The sequence below is a fragment of the Brienomyrus brachyistius genome, chromosome 2 (assembly GCF_023856365.1).
Source record: "Brienomyrus brachyistius isolate T26 chromosome 2, BBRACH_0.4, whole genome shotgun sequence".
Taxonomy (NCBI): Eukaryota; Metazoa; Chordata; class Actinopteri; order Osteoglossiformes; family Mormyridae; genus Brienomyrus; species Brienomyrus brachyistius.
In genome coordinates this window covers 35,593,952-35,607,666 of record NC_064534.1, presented here as the reverse complement: position 1 = coordinate 35,607,666, position 13,715 = coordinate 35,593,952, and the positions used below count along the sequence as shown (strand labels likewise).

Genomic DNA, 13,715 nt, shown 5'->3' with positions numbered 1-13,715 from the left:
AATGAGAGAAAAAAAAAATATATATATATATATATAAAATAGTAAAATGGAAGGGGAGTGATAGATTTAAATTAATCGTGAAGTGGAGCGCCCCCTGTATAAAGTAAAAGTGAGAAAGGCTTACAGCACCTGGTATTCTCAGGAGGTCTCCCATCCAAGTACTAAACAGACCCTACCCTGCTTGGCTTCTGAGATCAGACGAGATCGGGCGTGTTCAGGGTGGTATGGCCGTAAGCGAGAGATGCTGCCAAAAACAGCGCTTTTGCATTACACGCGTCTATACATGCCAGTTAGTCCCATTGGATCCTACTCCTGTTTTTTTTTTTTTTTTATCTGACTCACACTGCAGCCCCACCATCCAATCGGCAGCGCCGGACCCACACCAAACATTCACCAAACTACTCAGCCGGCAGCCTACCACAATTATTCCATTCTTTCCGCATCCGCACACTTCCTTCTTTTTAACTCCTTTTCACTACCGCACAGGTTAATCGCCGCACGTCCCCCGCCAGCAAACATTACTTCTTTGCCTACTGCATGTAGGCTTCTCTTAACGACCCTCTGTTATCAACTCCGCTAACAGCCACAAAATCTCCGCCGCACGAAGCCCACTGGTAGCTGCTGAATCACATGCTTCCCCAAAACGTCGCGCTGTCAGAACACTGGGAGCTACACACACCAACAAGTCCATACTGCAGGCTGCAGCCAGAACAATTTTCTACATTCAAACATCGACGGCCTCTTCTCTCTAAAAATTCACCAGACCGCTTCTACCACCAGCAAAGAAGTTTCCATCCCTAATTCCTCTGTGATTCCCACTAACCTAAACATTAAGCTGGCATTGAAGGGTGTGAATTACCCCGGCCAATCTGTTCTTTTAAATACAGCTTTTAGCAAGTTTTGAAAGGAGAAGAGCAGAACTTGCTATGCCAATAATATCGAGTCTTCTGTGGCGAAGTGGTTTTTGCATAGAAAACAAAGCGGTCAGTTGAAGAGGAATAATATCAGTACTTTGTTTAAAACTGTGTGTAAAAAGCTGTCTCTTTATCATTAACAATAAGTTGTAAAACGTGAATGGGGAGTGACAGTCTTCAAGTTTGTGTGAAGATCGCGCCCTGGTGGAATAAAGGCACGAACAGCTTACAGCACCTAGAATTACCAGGAAGTATTTAGAGTAAAACGGTTTCTAAAAGCTGCCTTTAGGAATGAGAGAAAAAAATATATATATATATATAAAATAGTAAAATGGAAGGGGAGTGATAGATTTAAATTAATCGTGAAGTGGAGCGCCCCCTGTATAAAGTAAGTGAGAAAGGCTTACAGCACCTGGTACTCCCAGGAGGTCTCCCATCCAAGTACTAACCAGACCCTACCCTGCTTGGCTTCCTAGATCAGACGAGATCGGGCGTGTTCAGGGTGGTATGGCCGTAAGCGAGAGATGCTACCAAAAACAGCCCTTTTGCATTACACGCGTCTATACATGCCAGTTAGTCCCATTGGATCCTACTCCTGTTTTTTTTTTTTTTATCTGACTCACACTGCAGCCCCACCATCCAATCGGCAGCGCCGGACCCACACCAAACATTCACCAAACTACTCAGCCGGCAGCCTACCACAATTATTCCATTCTTTCCGCATCCGCACACTTCCTTCTTTTTAACTCCTTTTCACTACCGCACAGGTTAATCGACGCACGTCCCCCGCCGGCAAACATTACTCCTTTGCCTACTGCATGCAGTCTTCTCTTAACGACCCTCTGTTATCAACTCCGCTAACAGCCACAAAATCTCCGCCGCACGAAGCCCACTGGTAGCTGCTGAATCACATGCTTCCCCAAAACGTTGCGCTGTCAGAACACTGGGAGCTACACACACCAACAAGTCCATACTGCAGGCTGCAGCCAGAACAATTTTCTACATTCAAACATCGACGGCCTCTTCTCTCTAAAAATTCACCAGACCGCTTCTACCACCAGCAAAGAAGTTTCCATCCCTAATTCCTCTGTGATTCCCACTAACCTAAACATTAAGCTGGCATTGAAGGGTGTGAATTACCCCGGCCAATCTGTTCTTTTAAATACAGCTTTTAGCAAGTTTTGAAAGGAGAAGAGCAGAACTTGCTATGCCAATAATATCGAGTCTTCCGTGGCGAAGTGGTTTTTGCATAGAAAACAAAGCGGTCAGTTGAAGAGGCATAATATCAGTACTTTGTTTAAAACTGTGTGTAAAAAGCTGTCTCTTTATCATTAACAATAAGTTGTAAAACGTGAATGGGGAGTGACAGTCTTCAAGTTTGTGAGAAGATCGCGCCCTGGTGGAATAAAGGCACGAACAGCTTACAGCACCTAGAATTACCAGGAAGTATTTAGAGTAAAACGGTTTCTAAAAGCTGCCTTTATGAATGAGAGAAAAAAAAAATATATATATATATAAAATAGTAAAATGGAAGGGGAGTGATAGATTTAAATTAATCGTGAAGTGGAAAGCCCCCTGTATAAAGTAAAAGTGAGAAAAGCTTACAGCACCTGGTATTCCCAGGTGGTCTCCCATCCAAGTACTAACCAGACCCTACCCTGCTTTGTTTCCGAGATCAGACGAGATCGGGCATGTTCAGGGTGGTATGGCCGTAAGCGAGAGATGCCACCAAAAACATCCCTTTTGCATTACACGCCTCTATACATGCCAGTTAGTCCCATTGGATCCTACTCCTGTTTTTTTTTTTTTTTATCTGACTCACACTGCAGCACCACCATCCAATCGGCAGTGCCGCACCCACACCAAACATTCACCAAACTACTCAGCCGGCAGCCTACCACAATTATTCCATTCTTTCCGCATCCGCACACTTCCTTCTCTTTAACTCCTTTTCACTACCGCACAGGTTAATCGCCGCACGTCCCCCGCCAGCAAACATTACTCCTTTGCCTACTGCATGCAGGCTTCTCTTAACGACCCTCTGTTATCAACTCCGCTAACAGCCACAAAATCTCCGCCGCACGAAGCCCACTGGTAGCTGCTGAATCACATGCTTCCCCAAAACGTTGCGCTGTCAGAACACTGGGAGCTACACACACCAACAAGTCCATACTGCAGGCTGCAGCCAGAACAATTTTCTACATTCAAACATCAACGGCCTCTTCTCTCTAAAAATTCACCAGACCGCTTCTACCACCAGCAAAGAAGTTTCCATCCCTAATTCCTCTGTGATTCCCACTAACCTAAACATTAAGCTGGCATTGAAGGGTGTGAATTACCCCGGCCAATCTGTTCTTTTAAATACAGCTTTTAGCAAGTTTTGAAAGGAGAAGAGCAGAACTTGCTATGCCAATAATATCGAGTCTTCTGTGGCGAAGTGGTTTTTGCATAGAAAACAAAGCGGTCAGTTGAAGAGGAATAATATCAGTACTTTGTTTAAAACTGTGTGTAAAAAGCTGTCTCTTTATCATTAACAATAAGTTGTAAAACGTGCATGGGGAGTGACAGTCTTCAAGTTTGTGAGAAGATCGCGCCCTGGTGGAATAAAGGCACGAACAGCTTACAGCACCTAGAATTACCAGGCAGTATTTAGAGTAAAACGTGTGTAAAAGCTGCCTTTATGAATGAGAGAAAAAAGAAATATATAAAATAGTAAAACGGAAGGGGAGTGATAGATTTAAATTAATCGTGAGGTGGAGTGCCCCCTGTATAAAGTAAAAGTGAGAAAAGCTTACAGCACCTGGTATTCCCAAGCAGTCTCCCATCCAAGTACTAACCAGACCCTACCCCTCTTAGCTTCCGAGATCAGACGAGATCGGGCGTGTTCAGGGTGGTATGGCCATAAGCGAGAGCCACGAACAAAAACAGCCCTTTTGCATTACACGCCTCTATACAAGCCAGTTAGTCCCATTGGATCCTACTCGTGTTTTTTTTTTTTTTTATCTGACTCACACTGCAGCACCACCATCCAATCGGCAGTGCCGCACCCACACCAAACATTCACCAAACTACTCAGCCGGCAGCCTACCACAATTATTCCATTCTTTTCGCATCCGCACACTTCCTTCTCTTTAAGTCCTTTTCACTACCGCACAGGTTAATCGCCGCACATCCCCCGCCGGCAAACATTACTCATTTGCCTAGCGCATGCAGGCTTCTCTAAACGACCCTCTGTTATCAACTCCGCTAACAGCCACAAAATCTCCGCCGCACGAAGCCCACTGGTAGCTGCTGAATCACATGCTTCCCCAAAACGTCGCGCTGTCAGAACACTGGGAGCTACACACACCAACAAGTCCATACTGCAGGCTGCAGCCAGAACAATTTTCTACATTCAAACATCGACGGCCTCTTCTCTCTAAAAATTCACCAGACCGCTTCTACCATCAGCAAAGAAGTTTCCATCCCTAATTCCTCTGTGATTCCCACTAACCTAAACATTAAGCTGGCATTGAAGGGTGTGAATTACCCCGGCCAATCTGTTCTTTTAAATACAGCTTTTAGCAAGTTTTGAAAGGAGAAGAGCAGAACTTGCTATGCCAATAATATCGAGTCTTCTGTGGCGAAGTGGTTTTTGCATAGAAAACAAAGCGGTCAGTTGAAGAGGAATAATATCAGTACTTTGTTTAAAACTGTGTGTAAAAAGCTGTCTCTTTATCATTAACAATAAGTTGTAAAACGTGAATGGGGAGTGACAGTCTTCAACTTTGTGAGAAGATCGCGCCCTGGTGGAATAAAGGCACGAACAGCTTACAGCACCTAGAAATACCAGGAAGTATTTAGAGTAAAACGTGTGTAAAAGCTGCCTTCATGAATGAGAGAAAAATATATATATATATATATAAAATAGTAAAATGGAAGGGGAGTGATAGATTTAAATTAATCGTGAAGTGGAGCGCCCCCTGTATAAAGTAAAAGTGAGAAAAGCTTACAGCACCTGGTATTCCCAGGAGGTCTCCCATACAAGTACTAACCAGACCCTACCCTGCTTGACTTCCGAAATCTGATGAGATCGGGCGTGTTCAGGGTGGTATGGCCATAAGCGAGATACGCGACCAAAAACAGCCCTTTTGCATTACACGCGTCTATACATGCCAGTTAGTCCCATTGGATCCTACTCCTGGTTTTTTTTTTTTTTATCTGACTCACACTGCAGCACCACCATCCAATCGGCAGCGCCGCACCTACACCAAATATTCACCAAACTACTCAGCCGGCAGCCTACCACAATTATTCCATTCTTTCCGCATCCGCACACTTCCTTCTTTTTAACTCCTTTTCACTACCGCACAGGTTAATCGCCGCACGTCCCCCGCCGGCAAACATTACTCCTTTGCCTACTGCATGCAGGCTTCTCTTAACGACCCTCTGTTATCAACTCCGCTAACAGCCACAAAATCTCCGCCGCACGAAGCCCACTGGTAGCTGCTGAATCACATGCTTCCCCAAAACGTCGCGCTGTCAGAACACTGGGAGCTACACACACCAACAAGTCCATACTGCAGGCTGCAGCCAGAACAATTTTCTACATTCAAACATCGACGGCCTCTTCTCTCTAAAAATTCACCAGACCGCTTCTACCACCAGCAAAGAAGTTTCCATCCCTAATTCCTCTGTGATTCCCACTAACCTAAACATTAAGCTGGCATTGAAGGGTGTGAATTACCCCGGCCAATCTGTTCTTTTAAATACAGCTTTTAGCAAGTTTTGAAAGGAGAAGAGCAGAACTTGCTATGCCAATAATATCGAGTCTTCTGTGGCGAAGTGGTTTTTGCATAGAAAACAAAGCGGTCAGTTGAAGAGGAATAATATCAGTACTTTGTTTAAAACTGTGTGTAAAAAGCTGTCTCTTTATCATTAACAATAAGTTGTAAAACGTGAATGGGGAGTGACAGTCTTCAAGTTTGTGAGAAGATCGCGCCCTGGTGGAATAAAGGCACGAACAGCTTACAGCACCTAGAATTACCAGGAAGTATTTAGAGTAAAACGGTGTGTAAAAGCTGCCTTTATGAATGAGAGAAAAATATATATATATATATAAAATAGTAAAATGGAAGGGGAGTGATAGATTTAAATTAATCGTGAAGTGGAGCGCCCCCTGTATAAAGTAAAAGTGAGAAAAGCTTACAGCACCTGGTATTCCCAGGAGGTCTCCCATCCAAGTACTAACCAGACCCTACCCTGCTTGGCTTCCGAGATCGGATGAGATCGGGCGTGTTCAGGGTGGTATGGCCATAAGCGAGAGACATGACCAAAAACAGCCCTTTTGCATTACACGCGTCTATACATGCCAGTTAGTCCCATTGGATCCTACTCCTGGTTTTTTTTTTTTTTTTATCTGACTCACACTGCAGCACCACCATCCAATCGGCAGCGCCGGACCCACACCAAACATTCACCAAACTACTCAGCCGGCAGCCTACCACAATTATTCCATTCTTTCCGCATCCGCACACTTCCTTCTTTTTAACTCCTTTTCACTACCGCACAGGTTAATCGCCGCACGTCCCCCGCCGGCAAACATTACTCCTTTGCCTACTGCATGCAGTCTTCTCTTAACGACCCTCTGTTATCAACTCCGCTAACAGCCACAAAATCTCCGCCGCACGAAGCCCACTGGTAGCTGCTGAATCACATGCTTCCCCAAAACGTCGCGCTGTCAGAACACTGGGAGCTACACACACCAACAAGTCCATACTGCAGGCTGCAGCCAGAACAATTTTCTACATTCAAACATCGACGGCCTCTTCTCTCTAAAAATTCACCAGACCGCTTCTACCACCAGCAAAGAAGTTTCCATCCCTAATTCCTCTGTGATTCCCACTAACCTAAACATTAAGCTGGCATTGAAGGGTGTGAATTACCCCGGCCAATCTGTTCTTTTAAATACAGCTTTTAGCAAGTTTTGAAAGGAGAAGAGCAGAACTTGCTATGCCAATAATATCGAGTCTTCTGTGGCGAAGTGGTTTTTGCATAGAAAACAAAGCGGTCAGTTGAAGAGGCATAATATCAGTACTTTGTTTAAAACTGTGTGTAAAAAGCTGTCTCTTTATCATTAACAATAAGTTGTAAAACGTGAATGGGGAGTGACAGTCTTCAAGTTTGTGAGAAGATCGCGCCCTGGTGGAATAAAGGCACGAACAGCTTACAGCACCTAGAATTACCAGGAAGTATTTAGAGTAAAACGGTTTCTAAAAGCTGCCTTTATGAATGAGAGAAAAAAAATACATATATAAAATAGTAAAACGTAAGGGGAGTGATAGATTTAAATTAATCGTGAAGTGGAGTGCCCCCTGTATAAAGTAAAAGTGAGAAAAGCTTACAGCACCTGGTATTCCCAGGAGGTCTCCCATCCAAGTACTAACCAGACCCTACTCTGCTTGGCTTCCGAGATCGGATGAGATCGGGCGTATTCAGGGTGGCATGGCCATAAGCGAGAGACGCTACCAAAAACAGCCCTTTTGCATTACACGCCTCTATACATGCCAGTTGGTCCCATTGGATCCTACTCCTGGTTTTTTTTTTTTTTTTATCTGACTCACACTGCAGCCCCACCATCCAATCGGCAGCGCCGGACCCACACCAAACATTCACCAAACTACTCAGCCGGCAGCCTACCACAATTATTCCATTCTTTCCGCATCCGCACACTTCCTTCTCTTTAACTCCTTTTCACTACCGCACAGGTTAATCGCCGCATGTCCCCCGCCGGCAAACATTACTCCTTTGCCTACCGCATGCAGGCTTCTCTTAACGACTCTCTGTTATCAACTCCGCTAACAGCCACAAAATCTCCGCCGCACGAAGCCCACTGGTAGCTGCTGAATCACATGCTTCCCCAAAACGTCGCGCTGTCAGAACACTGGGAGCTACACACACCAACAAGTCCATACTGCAGGCTGCAGATAGAACAATTTTCTACATTCAAACATCGACGGCCTCTTCTCTCTAAAAATTCACCAGACCACTTCTACCACCAGCAAAGAAGTTTCCATCCCTAATTCCTCTGTGATTCCCACTAACCTAAACATTAATCTGGCATTGAAGGGTGTGAATCACCCCGGCCAACCTGCTCTTTTAAATACAGCTTTTAGCAAGTTTTGAAAGGAGGAGAAGAGCAGACCTTGCTATGCCAATAATATCGAGTCTTCTGTGGCGAAGTGGTTTTTGCATAGAAAACAAAGCGGTGAGTTGAAGAGGAATTATATCAGTACTTTGTTTAAAACTGTGTGTAAAAAGCTGTCTCTTTATCATTAACAATAAGTTGTAAAACGTGAATAGGGAGTGACAGTCTTCAAGTTTGTGAGAAGATCGCTCCCTGGTGGAATAAAGGCACGAACAGCTTACAGCACCTAGAACTACCAGGCAGAATTTAGAGTAAAACGGTGTGTAAAGGCTGCCTTTATGAATGAGAGAAAAAATTATATATCTAAAATAGTAAAATGGAAGGGGAGTGATAGATTTAAATTAATCGTGAAGTGGAGCGCCCCCTGTATAAAGTAAAAGTGAGAAAAGCTTACAGCACGTAGTATTCCCAAGTAGTCTCCCATCCAAGTACTAACCAGACATTACCCCGCTTAGCTTCCGAGATCAGACGAGATCGGGCGTGTTCAGGGTGGTATGGCCGTTAGCGAGAGCTGCTAAGAAAAACAGCCCTTTTGCATTACACGCCTCTATACATGCCAGTTAGTCCCATTGGATCCTACTCCTGTTTTTTTTTTTTTATCTGACTCACACTGCAGCACCACCATCCAATCGGCAGCGCCGCACCCACACCAAACATTCACCAAACTACTCAGCCGGCAGCCTACCACAATTATTCCATTCTTTCCGCATCCGCACACTTCCTTCTTTTTAACTCCTTTTCACTACCGCACAGGTTAATCGCCGCACGTCCCCCGCCGGCAAACATTACTCCTTTGCCTACTGCATGCAGGCTTCTCTTAACGACCCTCTGTTATCAACTCCGCTAACAGCCAGAAAATCTCCGCCGCACGAAGCCCACTGGTAGCTGCTGAATCACATGCTTCCCCAAAACGTCGCGCTGTCAGAACACTGGGAGCTACACACACCAACAAGTCCATACTGCAGGCTGCAGCCAGAACAATTTTCTACATTCAAACATCGACGACCTCTTCTCTCTAAAAATTCACCAGACCGCTTCTACCACCAGCAAAGAAGTTTCCATCCCTAATTCCTCTGTGATTCCCACTAACCTAAACATTAAGCTGGCATTGAAGGGTGTGAATTACCCCGGCCAATCTGTTCTTTTAAATACAGCTTTTAGCAAGTTTTGAAAGGAGAAGAGCAGAACTTGCTATGCCAATAATATCGAGTCTTCTGTGGCGAAGTGGTTTTTGCATAGAAAACAAAGCGGTCAGTTGAAGAGGAATAATATCAGTACTTTGTTTAAAACTGTGTGTAAAAAGCTGTCTCTTTATCATTAACAATAAGTTGTAAAACGTGAATGGGGAGTGACAGTCTTCAAGTTTGTGAGAAGATCGCGCCCTGGTGGAATAAAGGCACGAACAGCTTACAGCACCTAGAATTACCAGGAAGTATTTAGAGTAAAACGGTGTGTAAAAGCTGCCTTTATGAATGAGAGAAAAATATATATATATATATATAAAATAGTAAAATGGAAGGGGAGTGATAGATTTAAATTAATCGTGAAGTGGAGCGCCCCCTGTATAAAGTAAAAGTGAGAAAAGCTTACAGAACCTGGTATTCCCAGGAGGTCTCCCATCCAAGTACTAACCAGACCCTACTCTGCTTGGCTTCCGAGATCGGATGAGATCGGGCGTATTCAGGGTGGCATGGCCATAAGCGAGAGACGCTACCAAAAACAGCCCTTTTGCATTACACGCCTCTATACATGCCAGTTGGTCCCATTGGATCCTACTAATGTTTTTTTTTTTTTTTTTATCTGACTCACACTGCAGCCTCACCATCCAATCGGCAGCGCCGGACCCACACCAAACATTCACCAAACTACTCAGCCGGCAGCCTACCACAATTATTCCATTCTTTCCGCATCCGCACACTTCCTTCTCTTTAACTCCTTTTCACTACCGCACAGGTTAATCGCCGCATGTCCCCCGCCGGCAAACATTACTCCTTTGCCTACCGCATGCAGGCTTCTCTTAACGACTCTCTGTTATCAACTCCGCTAACAGCCACAAAATCTCCGCCGCACGAAGCCCACTGGTAGCTGCTGAATCACATGCTTCCCCAAAACGTCGCGCTGTCAGAACACTGGGAGCTACACACACCAACAAGTCCATACTGCAGGCTGCAGATAGAACAATTTTCTACATTCAAACATCGACGGCCTCTTCTCTCTAAAAATTCACCAGACCACTTCTACCACCAGCAAAGAAGTTTCCATCCCTAATTCCTCTGTGATTCCCACTAACCTAAACATTAATCTGGCATTGAAGGGTGTGAATCACCCCGGCCAACCTGCTCTTTTAAATACAGCTTTTAGCAAGTTTTGAAAGGAGGAGAAGAGCAGACCTTGCTATGCCAATAATATCGAGTCTTCTGTGGCGAAGTGGTTTTTGCATGGAAAACAAAGCGGTGAGTTGAAGAGGAATTATATCAGTACTTTGTTTAAAACTGTGTGTAAAAAGCTGTCTCTTTATCATTAACAATAAGTTGTAAAACGTGAATAGGGAGTGACAGTCTTCAAGTTTGTGAGAAGATCGCTCCCTGGTGGAATAAAGGCACGAACAGCTTACAGCACCTAGAATTACCAGGCAGTATTTAGAGTAAAACGGTGTGTAAAGGCTGCCTTTATGAATGAGAGAAAAAAATATATATCTAAAATAGTAAAATGGAAGGGGAGTGATAGATTTAAATTAATCGTGAAGTGGAGCGCCCCCTGTATGAAGTAAAAGTGAGAAAAGCTTACAGCACGTGGTATTCCCAAGTAGTCTCCCATCCAAGTACTAACCAGACACTATCCCGCTTAGCTTCCGAGATCAGACGAGATCGGGCGTGTTCAGGGTGGTATGGCCGTTAGCGAGAGCTGCTAAGAAAAACAGCCCTTTTGCATTACACGCCTCTATACATGCCAGTTAGTCCCATTGGATCCTACTCCTGTTTTTTTTTTTTTATCTGACTCACACTGCAGCACCACCATCCAATCGGCAGTGCCGCACCCACACCAAACATTCACCAAACTACTCAGCCGGCAGCCTACCACAATTATTCCATTCTTTCCGCATCCGCACACTTCCTTCTCTTTAAGTCCTTTTTACTACCGCACAGGTTAATCGCCGCACGTCCCCCGACGGCAAACATTACTCCTTTGCCTACCTCATGCAGGCTTCTCTTAACGACCCTCTGTTATCAACTCCGCTAACAGCCACAAAATCTCTGCCGCACGAAGCCCACTGGTAGCTGTTGAATCACATGCTTCCCCATAACGTCGCGCTGTCAGAACACTGGGAGCTACACACACCAACAAGTCCATACTGCAGGCTGCAGCCAGAACAATTTTCTACATTCAAACATCGACGGCCTCTTCTCTCTAAAAATTCACCAGACCGCTTCTACCACCAGCAAAGAAGTTTCCATCCCTAATTCCTCTGTTATTCCCACTAACCTAAACATTAAGCTGGCATTGAAGGGTGTGAATTACCCCGGCCAACCTGCTCTTTTAAATACAGCTTTTAGCAAGTTTTGAAAGGAGGAGAAGAGCAGATAATATGCCAATAATATCGAGTCTTCTGTGGCGAAGTGGTTTTTGCATAGAAAACAAAGCGGTGAGTTGAAGAGGAATTATATCAGTACTTTGTTTAAAACTGTGTGTAAAAAGCTGTCTCTTTATTATTAACAATAAGTTGTAAAACGTGAATGGGGAGTGACAGTCTTCAAGTTTGTGAGAAGATCGCGCCCTGGTGGAATAAAGGCACGAACAGCTTACAGCACCTAGAATTACCAGGCAGTATTTAGAGTAAAACGGTGTGTAAAAGCTGCCTTTATGAACGAAAAAAAAAAAATATATATATAAAATAGTAAAATGGAAGGGGAGTGATAGATTTAAATTAATAGTGAAGTGGAGCGCCCCCTGTATAAAGTAAAAGTGAGAAAAGCTTACAGCACCTGGTATTCCCAGGCAGTCTCCCATCCAAGTACTAACCAGACCTTACCCTGCTTAGCTTCCGAGATCAGACGAGATCGGGCGTGTTCAGGGTGGTACGGCCGTAATTGAGAGACACTACCAAAAACAGCTCTTTTGCATTACATGCGTCTATACATGCCAGTTAGTCCCATTGGATCCTACTCCTGTTTTTTTTTTTATCTGACTCACACTGCAGCCCCACCATCCAATCGGCAGCGCCGGACCCACACCAAATATTCACCAAACTACTCAGCCGGCAGCCTACCACAATTATTCCATTCTTTCCGCATCCGCACACTTCCTTCTTTTTAACTCCTTTTCACTACCGCACAGGTTAATCGCCGCACGTCCCCCGCCGGCAAACATTACTCCTTTGCCTACTGCATGTAGGCTTCTCTTAACGACCCTCTGTTATCAACTCCGCTAACAGCCACAAAATCTCCGCCGCACGAAGCCCACTGGTAACTGCTGAATCACATGCTTCCCCAAAACGTCGCGCTGTCAGAACACTGGGAGCTACACACACCAACAAGTCCATACTGCAGGCTGCAGCCAGAACAATTTTCTACATTCAAACATCGACGGCCTCTTCTCTCTAAAAATTCACCAGACCGCTTCTACCACCAGCAAAGAAGTTTCCATCCCTAATTCCTCTGTGACTCCCACTAACCTAAACATTAAGCTGGCATTGAAGGGTGTGAATTACCCCGGCCAATCTGTTCTTTTAAATACAGCTTTTAGCAAGTTTTGAAAGGAGAAGAGCAGAACTTGCTATGCCAATAATATCGAGTCTTCTGTGGCGAAGTGGTTTTTGCATAGAAAACAAAGCGGTGAGTTGAAGAGGAATTATATCAGTACTTTGTTTAAAACTGTGTGTAAAAAGCTGTCTCTTTATTATTAACAATAAGTTGTAAAACGTGAATGGGGAGTGACAGTCTTCAAGTTTGTGAGAAGATCGCGCCCTGGTGGAATAAAGGCACGAACAGCTTACAGCACCTAGAATTACCAGGCAGTATTTAGAGTAAAACGGTGTGTAAAAGCTGCCTTTATGAACGAAAGAAAAAAAATATATATATAAAATAGTAAAACGGAAGGGGAGTGATAGATTTAAATTAATCGTGGAGTGCCCCCTGTATAAAGTAAAAGTGAGAAAAGCTTACAGCACCTGGTATTCCCAGGAGGTCTCCCATCCAAGTACTAACCAGACCCTACGCTGCTTGGCTTCTGAGATCGGGCGTGTTCAGGGTGGTATGACCGTAAGCGAGAGACTCTACCAAAAGCAGCCCTTTTGCATTACACGCGTCTATACATGCCAGTTAGTCCCATTGGATCTTACTCCTGTTTTTTTTTTTTTTTTTATCTGACACACACTTCAGCCCCACCATCCACTCGGCAGCGCCGGACCCACACCAAACATTCACCAAACTACTCAGCCGGCAGCCTACCACAATTATTCCATTCTTTCCGCATCCGCACACTTCTTTCTCTTTAAGTCCTTTTCACTACCGCACAGGTTAATCGCCGCACGTCCCCCGCCGGCAAACATTACTCATTTGCCTACCGCATGCAGGCTTCTCTTAAAGACCCTCTGTTATCAACTCTGCTAACAGCCA

At 44.6% G+C, this 13,715-nt stretch overlaps 9 non-coding genes and 3 pseudogenes across 9 annotated transcripts; all 12 read right to left on the bottom strand.

Moving 5' to 3' along the window:
• Window positions 1-117: 117 nt before the first annotated feature.
• On the bottom strand, window positions 118-236 carry LOC125736051 (5S ribosomal RNA). Its single transcript, XR_007395334.1, has one exon. It is a non-coding gene; the product is annotated as a 5S ribosomal RNA (ribosomal RNA).
• Window positions 237-1,314: 1,078 nt separating this feature from the next.
• Window positions 1,315-1,433, bottom strand: LOC125736084 (5S ribosomal RNA). Its single transcript, XR_007395367.1, has one exon. It is a non-coding gene; the product is annotated as a 5S ribosomal RNA (ribosomal RNA).
• Window positions 1,434-2,512: 1,079 nt separating this feature from the next.
• On the bottom strand, window positions 2,513-2,631 carry LOC125733859 (5S ribosomal RNA). Its single transcript, XR_007393192.1, has one exon. It is a non-coding gene; the product is annotated as a 5S ribosomal RNA (ribosomal RNA).
• A 1,071-nt stretch (window positions 2,632-3,702) lies between these two features.
• On the bottom strand, window positions 3,703-3,821 carry LOC125736730 (5S ribosomal RNA). Its single transcript, XR_007396002.1, has one exon. It is a non-coding gene; the product is annotated as a 5S ribosomal RNA (ribosomal RNA).
• A 1,078-nt stretch (window positions 3,822-4,899) lies between these two features.
• On the bottom strand, window positions 4,900-5,018 carry LOC125735078 (5S ribosomal RNA). Its single transcript, XR_007394377.1, has one exon. It is a non-coding gene; the product is annotated as a 5S ribosomal RNA (ribosomal RNA).
• Window positions 5,019-6,095: 1,077 nt separating this feature from the next.
• Window positions 6,096-6,214, bottom strand: LOC125732557 (5S ribosomal RNA). Its single transcript, XR_007391933.1, has one exon. It is a non-coding gene; the product is annotated as a 5S ribosomal RNA (ribosomal RNA).
• Window positions 6,215-7,290: 1,076 nt separating this feature from the next.
• On the bottom strand, window positions 7,291-7,409 carry LOC125735336 (5S ribosomal RNA). The gene has a single exon (XR_007394633.1). It is a non-coding gene; the product is annotated as a 5S ribosomal RNA (ribosomal RNA).
• A 1,078-nt stretch (window positions 7,410-8,487) lies between these two features.
• LOC125731993 (5S ribosomal RNA) lies at window positions 8,488-8,606 on the bottom strand (annotated as a pseudogene).
• Window positions 8,607-9,683: 1,077 nt separating this feature from the next.
• On the bottom strand, window positions 9,684-9,802 carry LOC125737114 (5S ribosomal RNA). The gene has a single exon (XR_007396381.1). It is a non-coding gene; the product is annotated as a 5S ribosomal RNA (ribosomal RNA).
• A 1,078-nt stretch (window positions 9,803-10,880) lies between these two features.
• LOC125731876 (5S ribosomal RNA) lies at window positions 10,881-10,999 on the bottom strand (annotated as a pseudogene).
• A 1,072-nt stretch (window positions 11,000-12,071) lies between these two features.
• Window positions 12,072-12,190, bottom strand: LOC125731201 (5S ribosomal RNA). The gene has a single exon (XR_007391483.1). It is a non-coding gene; the product is annotated as a 5S ribosomal RNA (ribosomal RNA).
• Window positions 12,191-13,255: 1,065 nt separating this feature from the next.
• On the bottom strand, window positions 13,256-13,364 carry LOC125732060 (5S ribosomal RNA; annotated as a pseudogene).
• Between the last annotated feature and the right edge of the window lie 351 nt (window positions 13,365-13,715).